Below are 13,199 nucleotides of genomic sequence, written 5' to 3'. Positions count from 1 at the left end.
TGATAAATGGTGATATTGAGTATTTTTCCCAGCTTTTTGGACACTTGTATGTTTACTTTTGTAAAATATCTGTTCATATCTGTTCACTTTTTAATGTTGTTATTTTTGTTGTTTTGGAGTCGTTGCTGTTTCTGTTCCTTGTAGACTCTGGATATTATTCCTTTGTCAGACACATAATTTGCAAATGTCTTTTTCCCATTCTTCAAGTTGTCTATTCAGTCTGATGATTATTTATTTATTTTGCTGTGCTGAAGCATTTTAGTTTAAATAAGTTCCATTCATCATTTTTGTTGTTGTTGCATTTGCTTTTGAGGTCTTAGTCATGAATACTTCAACTAGGCTGATGTCCAGAAGAGCTTTCCTTGGTTTTGTTTTAGAATTTTAGAGTTTCAGGTCATGCAGTTAAATCTATAATCCATCTTGGGTCCATTTTCATATCTAGTGAAAAATAGGGGTCCAGTTTCATTTTTCTGCATACAGCAATCCATTTTTCCCAGTACCATTTATTGAATAGGGTGTTCTTATCTCAGCATATGTTTATGTCAACTATGTCAAAGATCAGTTGGCTCTAGGTCTGTGGCTTTGTTTCTGGGACTCTATTCTGTTCCACTGATCTAGCTGTCTATTTTTATGCCAGTACCATGCTGTTTTGGTTATTTTGTACTTGCAGTATAATTAGAAGTCAGGTAATGTGATGCCTCCAGCTTTATTCTTTTTGCTTAGAATTCCTTTGATAATTTGGGCTCTTTTGGGAGGTCATATAAACTATGTAATTTTTTGTCTAATTCTGTGAGAAATAGTGTTGATTTTTTTTTTAATAGGAATTGCATTGAATCTGAAGATTGCTTTGGGCAGTATGGTCATTTTAACTGTATTGATTCTTCCAATCCATGAGAATGGAATGATCTTCAATTTGTTTGTGTCATCTGTGACTTCTTTCATCAATGTTCTGTAGTTTTCCTTGTAGAGATTTTTTTACCCACTTAAATGTATTAAGAATACAGTGCTTCTCTCTTTGAGATAAAAGTAAATGAACAACTGTATGTCTATTGCAAATTCCTCCTCCTGAATTTGTTAATCTTGTGTATGGCCAAAAAAGTTAATATCAACCAAAAGTGTGTCTTTGAATAAATGTATACTTCTCTTATGGAAGTTTAAAATGTTTAGTGATAGTTCTCCAATGACAATTCTAAATATTTAGTGTTTATGCTTTTTGATCATTAATTGAATGCAAATTTAATTCTGATCAACATTATAGAAGTTTAGAACAGGGATTGACTATCTGAAGACAGTGATTGATTAACATTTATAGATTTTTTTTGACTATCAACAATCTGTATATTTTTTTGCACTTTAATATTTTATTTGAGAATTACTATAATAACAGATGTTTCTAAGAATGCCAACTCAGGTAGAGAGGAACAAGAATATGACAATAAGCTGACACCTCAGAGGAAACAATGAAGGCCAGAAGAAAGTAGAATGTCATAGTCAAAGGGCTAGAAAAACAATACTATCAACCAATAATTCTATATCTAGCAAACCTATCTTCCAAAATGAGACATCACTCAAAATTCACAGTAAAACATACAAAACATAAATCGCTGAGAAAGTACAGAAAATACATGAAAATACAATACTGAAAAGCATATTAATATGGGAAATATGCTTATGAAATGATGCTAAATGTCATTGGCCATCAGGAAAACTCAAATTAAAGCTCCAATGAGATGTCACCATACCCCTATTTGAAATGAATAAAAAATGGTTTTTAATAGTGACAACAACCAATGCTGATAAGAATGTGAAGAAACTGGATTACTTATATATTGCTGGTAGAAACATAAAATGGTGCAGGCACATGGAAAACAGGAAATTTCATATGAAATGAAACCTGAAATTGCCATTAAAAGGAGCAATTTCACTGTTCAACATCTATACCGGGTAAACAACAACTTACGTCCACAGAAATACCTGTACATGAATGTTCATAGCACTTTTATTTGTGGTAGCCCAAAACTGGAATCAATCTACGTGATCTTCAGTGGGCAAATGGTTAAACTGTAGTACATTATATATCATGGAATATGACTCAACATAAAAAGAAACAAACTATTGATAAAAGAAGCAACTAATGAATCTCCAGGGAATTAAGCTGAGTGAAAAAAAATCACACGCAGAACGTTATATACTTTATGACTTAATTTTTATAATATTTCTAAAATAAAATTTTAGAAGTGGAGAAGAGCTGAGTAGTTACCAAAAGTTAGGTCTGAGGATGAGGGGAGAAGTAAACAAGAAATATATGACAGTAGTCATAAAAGGATGACATGAAAGATCTTGTGGCATTATCTCTGTTTGGTATCATACAAGTGGTGACTACACAAACTTACACAGGTGATGAATTGTACAGACTTAATGCATACACACACATACACACACACAGAGAGAGAGAGAGAGAGAGAGAAGAGCATTAAGAGAAGGGAGAATTGAGATATACAGGATGAAAGGTCAGGAGAAGTTGTTACATAATGATCAATAAAAACAAAAATTGGAATTCAGATTTATCTGGCTTCAAAGCTCATATTTTAACTCACTACACAATGATGCTTCACAAAATAAGATAAAGAGTATGGAAAAACAGTCATTCCGAGGCAGACTAATGAATTGAAGCCTCTTTGATATTCTTTCAAAGGCACATTCATTTTTTTATTCCCCAAATTCTACTCTGTATTTATTTATCTATACTTTGAATTAAAACTTAAGTACTTACTAAAGTAATATTGCTTAATTTGTTTGCTATACAACTATAATATCACTAAATATTTCATGGAAAACAAGTATTCTTTAGGGAAACAACAATAAAGCTCTTTCTGGTTTATCTATTTTCAATATATTAAGTTGAAATCTTTGTGAACTCTGTAAACATCTGTAAAGTAAATCTGCATAGTATGCAATATGCACAATAAAGCTACATAGTAAATTATCCTATTTGGTTTTATATAATATTTACCAAACTTGTATTGTGGGATAATTAATAACACACATTTACATTTTTCTGTACATCCCCATATTTGGAGAAATTCTAAGTTATGATAGTGGCTGAGAGCTGCTAAGAGACCACACATATTCTACTAAGTGTGGCCATTTAGTGAAATACCATATCATAATATCTTAAATCCTGTTTACTCCTCTTACATATATTTGTCATTGCACATGATTTAAGTTACATTGTCATTTACATATTTGTATCCCCCAATGGATTCATTCTCCTGCCCCAATGACAAAGAAATCTGTGATCAGTTTTTGGTGTATCGCCCTCTCCATCACCAGTTTTATGAATAGGGAACTGGATACATTTAATACCTGTTGAATGAATTTGTGCATGTAAAAATTAAAGAATGAATGAATAGATGAATTAATGAAAATACCAACAGCGATTTTCCTTACTTTTATTGCTTTACTGGTAGTGTACTGGGATCTACAGCAGGGAAACAGAAAGACCTTTTGAATGACAGTTATTTATCCCTCCTTTTTCTAGAAGTAATTTGGTCAAAGAATACATGGCATGTCAACTCTGAAATGTTGCCAGTCTTATGGTCAGGTCACTATTTTTTTCTTCTCAATAATAACCTCCACTAGAAGAATAGTAAGGAAAGAAAGAAGGTTAAACTCAATTCTGTCACATGTTTTTAAGAGTTGACAGCTCCAGGAAATGTTTTATAGTGAAGAGAATTGAATCTAGTTGGAAAAGGGTATTACTTGAATCACTGTGAATTTCATTTATCTGTGTATCTCTATTCCTAATTATCACTAGGAAGTGACAGTTGGCAAGTCCATGGAGGTCTCGGAAGATTATAAAATTCTATTAAATCATCACAAATGTTTCAATATAACATTTAAAAGCTTCAGCTATTCATATAAATAAAAGTAGGGTTTATTATCATGTGAGATTGAGGCTTGATCTAACCAGTACTTTTATTCACCTCATATAAAATAGAATGGTAAAATTATATGATGGTATCTGAAATTCCTATCTTGCCAGGGAACAAGATTAATTAGTTGGGCTAAAAGTAAAGTTCAAACACTGGGCCACAGATTGTCTTCCACTTACCCCCAGAGAAGGAGAACATGAGCCCCAATAACCCCAGCTAACACATGCCAGTTCACTTGTTCCAAATGAATACAGTAAATTAGAAAACTAAATATTAAAGTTTCTTTAATATATAGCTGAAAAGCCATAGAATTTCATTAATTCTTTGATTATATTTAATTACAACCCTTTTAACATGTACATGGTATCAAAAGAAAATTACTAGAAATTTAGTTATTATAAAATGTAACAAAGTATGTAATTATTGGAAAATGTTTAAAAATAAAGAAAAAAATTTTACAAGTCTCAATATTCATAGTTAAATTTCTGCTTTAATTGAAAATATCAGTGTCTCTTTAATTAATTAGTTTTCACAAGAATTTAGAGCCATGTTTTAGATCTGATCACTCTATAGGATGGTCAAGGCACAAACACCTTTTTTGACAATCTTCCTCTAAGTAGTTACTTTATTGCTTTATACAACCTTATTGCTGACAGAGTTCATTTCCACAATGAATTTTACAGTAATACTAACATGCCCCAAATATGTTGATTTGTGTTTTTCTTATATTTGGTAACAAAGTATAAACCTGAATTTGTTAGAAGATAATTGTATTTTTATAATTCTGTTTAGTTCCCATTGGAGACATTCCATTGATAACTATAGAGAGTCAATAAGTGAGCAAAACACATCACTGTCCTCATCAGAGAAGTCAGTTACAGAAAGGGCCATAAAAGAATAAACTAATTCGTCGGGCATGGTGGCTCACACCTGTAATCCCAGTACTTTGGGAGGCCGAGGCAGGTGGATGATTTGAGGCCAGGAGTTTGAGACCAGCCTGGCCAAAATGGCGAAACCCCATCTCTACTGAAAATACAAAAATTAGCCGTGTGTGGTGCCAGGCGCCTGTAATCCCAGCTACTTGGGAAGCCGAGGCAAGAGAATCACTTGAGCACAGAGGCTGCAGTGAGCAGAGATTGTGGCACTGCCCTCTAGCCTGGAAGACAGAATGAGACTCCATCCAAAAAAATAAAAATATACTAATTACATTTACAATCTCCTGGATGTTTACATTTGTACACTTATTGATAACACATTACTTCATAGGTATTTGCACTAATCTATAATAAAAAATTTAATATTCCTTACATAATTGAAAAACTATCTGTAACAGACAATGAGTTATATTTGAGAAGTTAAGATTTTTCAGATTTTCCAAAACTAGTATTAGGTATGTATACATAGTCATACACATACATTTAGGCATTTTTTAAAAATGGACTTTTTTAGAAGAAAGACATTAAATGAGGAGCTTTGGGATATGTAATAATAGATATAAAGTTTTATTCTAATTAGAATCAGTAAGCATAAGGAATACATAAATACAAAACCTGTATATTGAAATTAAACAATTAAATTTGATTTATGCAGCATGGTTTTAAAAAAGTATCACTAAATGAAAAATGAGTAAGAACTGGTGTACTTTTATTCTCTTTAAACTATCTTAACTCATTTTCTCCTGCAGCTAAAATTACTTAAAGTTGACAGAATTAAACATTCAGCAAGAGAAATACTGAGTCTCATTAATTATTTTATATATATATGTCATATTTTCATAAGTATCTATGTGCACAGAATTTCCATTCAATTTAATGATATTATACTTACCTAAAAATACATACACGTCCAGAAAAACTAGCTTAGACATTTTACATGTAAAATCTATGGTTTTTATCTTTTTTCTTGTATTTATTTCTAAAACATTTATTCATAACAGTATATCTTCTATTTTTTGTTTTAATTGATATTAATATTATAGTTTCTCCTTTTTTCATCCCTATGCTCAATATGAATGACCCAGAACAGAGGTTTCCAAACACTAGTTTAATCATCAATAATATTACAACCATCTCTGGTGTGTGTTAAAGAGCAGATTCTTTGGAATCTACACCAAACTACACCAGGTCTACATAATACTTGCACCCAGGTGTGTATATATACATATATTAAATATGATAGTAATAACTGTTTAAAATTTATCAATAATGAAATATGTGCCTAGAACTTTCCTAAACATTGTATATGTTTTAACACAAGTTATCACCAAAACAGTCCAAAGAAGAAGCTATTATTATTTAGATGGGAAAATTAGGCAAGTTAGTAAGTTTTGGAGCTCTGATCTGCCAACTTCACTTCAGAATCCTGGCTCTTGACTTCTTGCGATGTACACTCTATTTGTTGAGTCTAACATCTAGCCAGATTCCTATAAAAAAATGTCTTAACATCAATCCAATAAATGTGATGACATAGTACACTGAATTTAAGATATTGGAATTGTGGCAATTTTAAAACTAAATGAAAATGTATTTGAGAGAAGGGGGAAATATACATATGCATATTCACATTTTTCAGCAAAATAATTGAGTCGTCAGTGAATGTTTACTGAGTTGATTCTTTTTTTTTCAAATTCTTTAAACAGAAATTTACTAAAACTATCTGCACTAAGACAACTTTATAGAAGTTCAAAATGATATTTCAGTTCTTGAAAGGTTATATATTTATTATTGTGAAATAAAGGCACATCATTGTCTTGGGTGAAGTTTTGTTTGGTTAAGCTTATGCTAAAACAGAAAAGAAATGAAGATTTTCTAGAACAAAGAAAATGGAAAGAAATGTATTCAGAAAACATCTGGTAACTTAAAGAATCAGATAATGGATTTGCATAAATTTCCCATATGCTTTTTCCATATGTGGGAAAAAGTGGAAAACTGCAAGTGGGATGGCCTTTCCTTCTCAGAGATAGGAGGAAAAGCAAGTGAGGAGTGAACATTAAGAGTTGCATGCTTCAGTACTTCCAAGTTTATAACCAGACATTTATATGTATCTCTATAGACCAAGTCACCATTTTTTTTCCATGATACATTGAAATTCATTAGAAAAAAGAAATTGAGTAATTGCTAACCTCAGATATGGTCTTGGGAAAATGATTATCCCCTTAATAAAGATAAAACCTACTTTGAATAATGAATACTGCAGGGATTCTTAGCAAGGTTAAACAGAATAAGATGAAATAAAAACATCGAGAAGCATCACTTGTTTACACAAATTGCCTCATTCTTTACATATGCCTGTTTTAACAATATGTACCAACCTGGAGAATACCTAGACCCAGAAGCAGCATATATCACTGTGGTCAGAAGTGGGATGGAGCCAACAAATGTTACCGGCAAAGTGACTTTCACTAAACTACAATCCTTTTGAATATGGAGATGATAAGATACCCATATTCAGTTCTCCAATGGCAAATAGTCATTAGCACATAGTAACTACATAATAATTTTTATGAATTAATGTTAAAGCCTGATTTCTCATTAAATTATGAGCAGCAGAAAGTTTCTTTCATCTCTCCATTTACAATGTATATAGTACTTAGTACAAAACACGCTTATAATAAATGTTTTGTAGAACAAATAAATGAAGGTACCAACATCAAAGTAAGGTGTGTTCAGAAATAACAAACCAGGAGAAACAACACTATACAGAATCAAAAATATAGTCAGGTTCCCATGGACAAGGACACAAGTCCAAATGTTGGGTTATTTTCAGAAAACTCTGTCACTGGTTTCTAGCATGTGCTGTCTGTATTAGGGGTTCAGGCATGTTTCCGGATTTAATCCTGGGAATATTCTGGGTGTCTACTACTAGGATGTATATGTCTGCATGCCTACAGATGTCTGTGTGTCTGTATGTGAATGTGTTTCTGAGTATGTTAGGAGATTTCTGAAAACAAACGGAAGGTGCATTGGTCATGAACATTAAGATCAGCGCTCTGAGTTCAAAAGAGAGGCTACAGTCCATTAAAATATTTGAGTAAATTTTCACTTAGACTCTATTTGGCTGAAGTTTAAGTAGTATGATTAAACTTTGGAAGAGTGTCTTCAGTTTAAAATTATTTGGTTAGGCCCAACTTGCTCTGGAAATACTAACATTACTCCCATGTAATTATATTTTGTTCAGCTTACTTTATTTTCTAGAAAAGTAACTTTTTTTTGTTGTTTTGTTGCTTAGAATCAACTCTAAACAGTATTTGATTTGGTGTTCTCTTCCAAAGTGAACTGTAAACTTATTATAGTTTTTGATTAAATCTACCAACTAGTGTCTGGATAGATAAACTGAGTTAGAAATAACGGTAAATTCATTGCACTATAAGAGCTTTTCTTGAAAAACAGTTACACTTCAGCTTATTTCACACATGACACTAGGAGAGTTTGCCAAAGTATGCTCAAGGCATAGACAGCATGGCAGATTTGAAAAAAAAAGAAAATAATTCAAGTGTTCTTGCCTTTAAATGAAGATAAAATGTTACGCGATGCCCAAATGTTAGCCAATGAACTATGACAAACTCTTCACTAATTATTTAAAAACTGAAAAAAAAAATGTAGTAGTATTTCACAAAACCAAATTTGTTCAATTTAATATTAAGCTTATTCTTTATTTGGGGAATATATGCCAATTTTTGGTATTAGAATTCTATTTTTAATGATGTGGCAGTGATAATAGAAGATGGTTTATTGATTCCGACTTAAGGTACCCTTTGAATTTTGTTTTTAAATCAATGGTTGATGATGAGCATAACTCCTGTATAATTCTAGGTGATCTAGTTGGGCTTTACCTTTGGAAAACAAAGAATAAATTCTGTCTCTCAGAAGGGACTTGGTCTGGCTTCCAAGGTAAAGTGTGTGGAATAAAATGTGTGGAATAACCTCAGGCTCACTTAACTTTAATTATTAATAAGAACAGAAGGTCTGGCATGTCATAAATAGACTCATCAAGGCTGAGAACTGTTAAAACAGTGTATTAACATTCAACTTTAAGAGCATATAGTCATTATACAACAATTTTTAGCAACTGATTTGGATAACATGGGTTTAGGTAGTTTAGTTTATGAAAAGTCCCATATTACTTGTTAATAACCTATTTGAAACTTGAAAATCATACCACCACCAAAAAAGTCCCACTTTTATTAAGAAAAGATGGGTTAGTAGACTATAAATCTCACAAAAGGCTATCAACATATACAATATATAATTCATATATCTAATATTGTTACTATGTGCATCACATTAAAAATTATACTTGAGGATGTCTGATGCCTATAATTCTTTTCCAACAGTCTCAGAGACCTGAAACCAAATTCCTGTAAGTGAGGGAAAATGTTTCTTTCAACCTCAACCTCAAATCCTTTTATTTGTTCTTTCATTCAACAATTATATTGATTACTCATTATGCTGTGGAGACACAATATTGAAAAAGAAAGAAAATAGTACTCTTCACATACTATACCTAATATACTATCATAAGAAACATACAATATGTGAGAATATAGCGTATAATATAATAGCACCAGGTTTGTGATAAGTGCTATGAGGAGATACAATATCTCTCTTATAGCTTTGCAAGATGGGTATATGAAGCAGGAGGCTTGAGAGTTTTAGAATTCTAGGCATATTCAGAAAAGCCACTGCACAGAGACTGATGCATTAAAAACATGGGAGTCAGTGACTTCATAATGACTGCCTTATGGAAGTATTTTTGCCTCATCACATAATGGTAATACTTCATATCTACTAATATGAGTATCGGAAAACTTTTGTCATAAAACAAAAATTATTGAGGAATTCACATGAAAGATTGTAAGTGATACAGGATATGTATCTCATTTATGCAAATAAAGGAATTAAATGTTTTAACAATAAACCATGTGTTTTGACAACACTATTGCAAACATTAACAATAAATTTAACAATGAAACTTTAAGTTTTTATCTGACAAAATGACTATATGTCAAGCAAAACTTTAGAAAATGCTAGAGGGGGCGGAGCAAGATGGCCGAATAGGAAGAGCTTCAGTCTCGAACTCCCAGCGCGAGTGATACAGAAGACCGGTGATTTCTGCATTTTCAACTGAGGTACTGGATTCATCTCACTAGGGAGTGCCGGACAATCGGTGCTGGTCAGCTGCTGCAGCCCGACCAGCCAGAGCTGAAGCAGGGCGAGGCATCGCCTCTCCTGGGAAGCGCAAAGGGAAAGGGAATCCCTTTTCCTAGCCAGGGGAACTGAGACACACAACACCTGGAAAATCGGGTAACTCCCACCCAATACTGCGCTTTAAGCAAACAGGCACACCAGGAGATAATATCCCACACCTGGCCGGAAGGGTCCCATGCCCACAGAGCCTCCCTCATTGCTAGCACAGCAGTCTGCGAAATCGCGGCAAGGCAGCAGCCAGGCTGGGGGAGGGGCGCCCGCCATTGCTGAGGCTTAAGTAGGTAAACAAAGCCGCTGGGAAGCTCCAACTGGGTAGAGCTCACAGCAGCTCAAGGAAACCTGCCTGTCTCTGTAGACTCCACCTCTGGGGACAGGGCACAGATAACAACAAAAGCAGCAGAAACCTCTGCAGACGCAAACGACTCTGTCTGACAGCTTTGAAGAGAGCAGTGGATCTCCCAACATGGAGGTTGAGATCTGAGAAGGGACAGACTGCCTGCTCAAGTGGGTCCCTGACCCCTGAGTAGCGTAACTGGGAGACATCCTCCACTAGGGGCAGTCTGACACCCCACACCTCACACGGTGGAGTACACCCCTGAGAGGAAGCTTCCAAAGCAAGAATCAGACAGGTACACTCGCTGTTCAGCAATATTCAATCTTCTGCAGCCTCTGCTGCTGACACCCGGGCAAACAGGGTCTGGAGTGGACCTCAAGCAATCTCCAACAGACCTACAGCTGAGGGTGCTGACTGTTATAAGGAAAACTATCAAACAGGAAGGACACCAACATTAAAACCCCATCAGTACGTCACCATCATCAAAGACGAGAGGCAGATAAAACCACAAAGATGGGGGAAAAGCAGGGCAGAAAAGCTGGAAATTCAAAAAATAAGAGCGCATGTCGCCCGGCAAAGGAGCGCAGCTCATCGCCAGCAACGGATCAAAGCTGGACGGAGAATGACTTTGACGAGGTGAGAGAAGAAGGCTTCAGTCCATCAAACTTCTCAGAGCTAAAGGAGGAATTACGTACCCAGTGCAAAGAAACTAAAAATCTTGAAAAAAAAGTGGAAGAATTGATGGCTAGAGTAATTAATGCAGAGAAGGTCCTAAACGAAATGAAAGAGATGAAAACCATGACACGAGAAATACGTGACAAATGCACAAGCTCCAGTAACCGACTTGATCAACTGGAAGAAAGAGTATCAGCGATTGAGGATCAAATGAACGAAATGAAGCGAGAGGAGAAACCAAAAGAAAAAAGAAGAAAAAGAAATGAACAAAGCCTGCAAGAAGTATGGGATTATGTAAAAAGACAAAATCTGCGTCTGATTGGGGTGCCTGAAAGTGAGGGGGAAAATGGAACCAAGTTGGAAAACACTCTTCAGGATATCATCCAGGAGAACTTCCCCAACCTAGTAGGGCAGGCCAACATTCAAATCCAGGAAATACAGAGAATGCCACAAAGATACTCCTCGAGAAGAGCAACTCCAAGACACATAATTGCCAGATTCACCAAAGTTGAAATGAAGGAAAAGATCTTAACGGCAGCCAGAGAGAAAGGTCGGGTTACCCACAAAGGGAAGCCCATCAGACTAACAGCAGATCTCTCGGCAGAAACTCTCCAAGCCAGAAGAGAGTGGGGGCCAATATTCAACATTCTTAAAGAGAAGAATTTTAAACCCAGAATTTCATATCCAGCCAATCTAAGTTTCATAAGTGAAGGAGAAATAAAATCCTTTACAGATAAGCAAATGCTTAGAGATTTTGTCACCACTAGGCCTGCCTTACAAGAGACCCTGAAGGAAGCACTAAACATGGAAAGGAACAACCGGTACCAGCCATTGCAAAAACATGCCAAAATGTAAACACCATCAAGGCAAGGAAGAAACTGCATCAACTAACGAGCAAAATAACCAGTTAATATCATAATGGCAGGATCAAGTTCACACATAAAAATATTAACCTTAAATATAAATGGACTAAATGCTCCAATTAAAAGACATAGACTGGCAAACTGGATAAAGAGTCAAGATCCATCAGTCTGCTGTATTCAGGAGACCCATCTCACATGCAGAGACATACATAGGCTCAAAATAAAGGGATGGAGGAAGATTTACCAAGGAAATGGAGAACAAAAAAAAGCGGGGGTTGCAATACTAGTCTCTGATAAAACAGACTTTAAACCATCAAAGATCAAAAGAGACAAAGAAGGCCATTACATAATGGTAAAGGGATCAATTCAACAGGAAGAGCTAACTATCCTAAATATATATGCACCCAATACAGGAGCACCCAGATTCATAAAGCAAGTCCTTAGAGACTTACAAAGAGACTTAGACTCCCATACAATAATAATGGGAGACTTCAACACTCCACTGTCAACATTAGACAGATCAACGAGACAGAAAGTTAACAAGGATATCCAGGAATTGAACTCATCTCTGCAGCAAGCAGCCTAATAGACATCTATAGAACTCTCCACCCCAAATCAACAGAATATACATTCTTCTCAGCACCACATCGCACTTATTCCAAAATTGACCACATAATTGGAAGTAAAGCACTCCTCAGCAAATGTACAAGAACAGAAATTATAACAAACTGTCTCTCAGACCACAGTGCAATCAAACTAGAACTCAGGACTAAGAAACTCAATCAAAACCGCTCAACTACATGGAAACTTAACAATCTGCTCCTGAATGACTACTGGGTACATAACGAAATGAAGGCAGAAATAAAGATGTTCTTTGAAACCAATGAGAACAAAGATACAACATACCAGAATCTCTGGGACACATTTAAAGCAGTGTGTAGAGGGAAATTTATAGCACTAAATGCCCACAAGAGAAAGCAGGGAAGATCTAAAATTGACACTCTAACATCGCAATTAAAAGAACTAGAGAAGCAAGAGCAAACACATTCGAAAGCTAGCAGAAGGCAAGAAATAACTAAGATCAGAGCAGAACTGAAGGAGATAGAGATACAAAAAACTCTCCAAAAAATCAATAAATCCAGGAGTTGGTTTTTTGAAAAGATCAACAAAATTGACAGACCGCTAG

General features: G+C 34.8%; 1 protein-coding gene across 2 annotated transcripts in view; it reads right to left on the bottom strand.

Annotated features, from left to right (window-relative positions):
- The window catches only part of EPHA5 (EPH receptor A5), a 353,853-nt gene that overhangs the window by 291,027 nt on the left and 49,627 nt on the right, over positions 1 to 13,199 (bottom strand). The gene's annotated exons all lie outside the window — the stretch shown is intronic.

The sequence above is a fragment of the Macaca mulatta genome, chromosome 5 (assembly GCF_049350105.2).
Source record: "Macaca mulatta isolate MMU2019108-1 chromosome 5, T2T-MMU8v2.0, whole genome shotgun sequence".
Classification (NCBI taxonomy): domain Eukaryota; kingdom Metazoa; phylum Chordata; class Mammalia; order Primates; family Cercopithecidae; genus Macaca; species Macaca mulatta.
The sequence above is the reverse complement of the archived record's forward strand: the minus strand, read 5'-3'. Positions and strand labels throughout refer to the sequence as shown.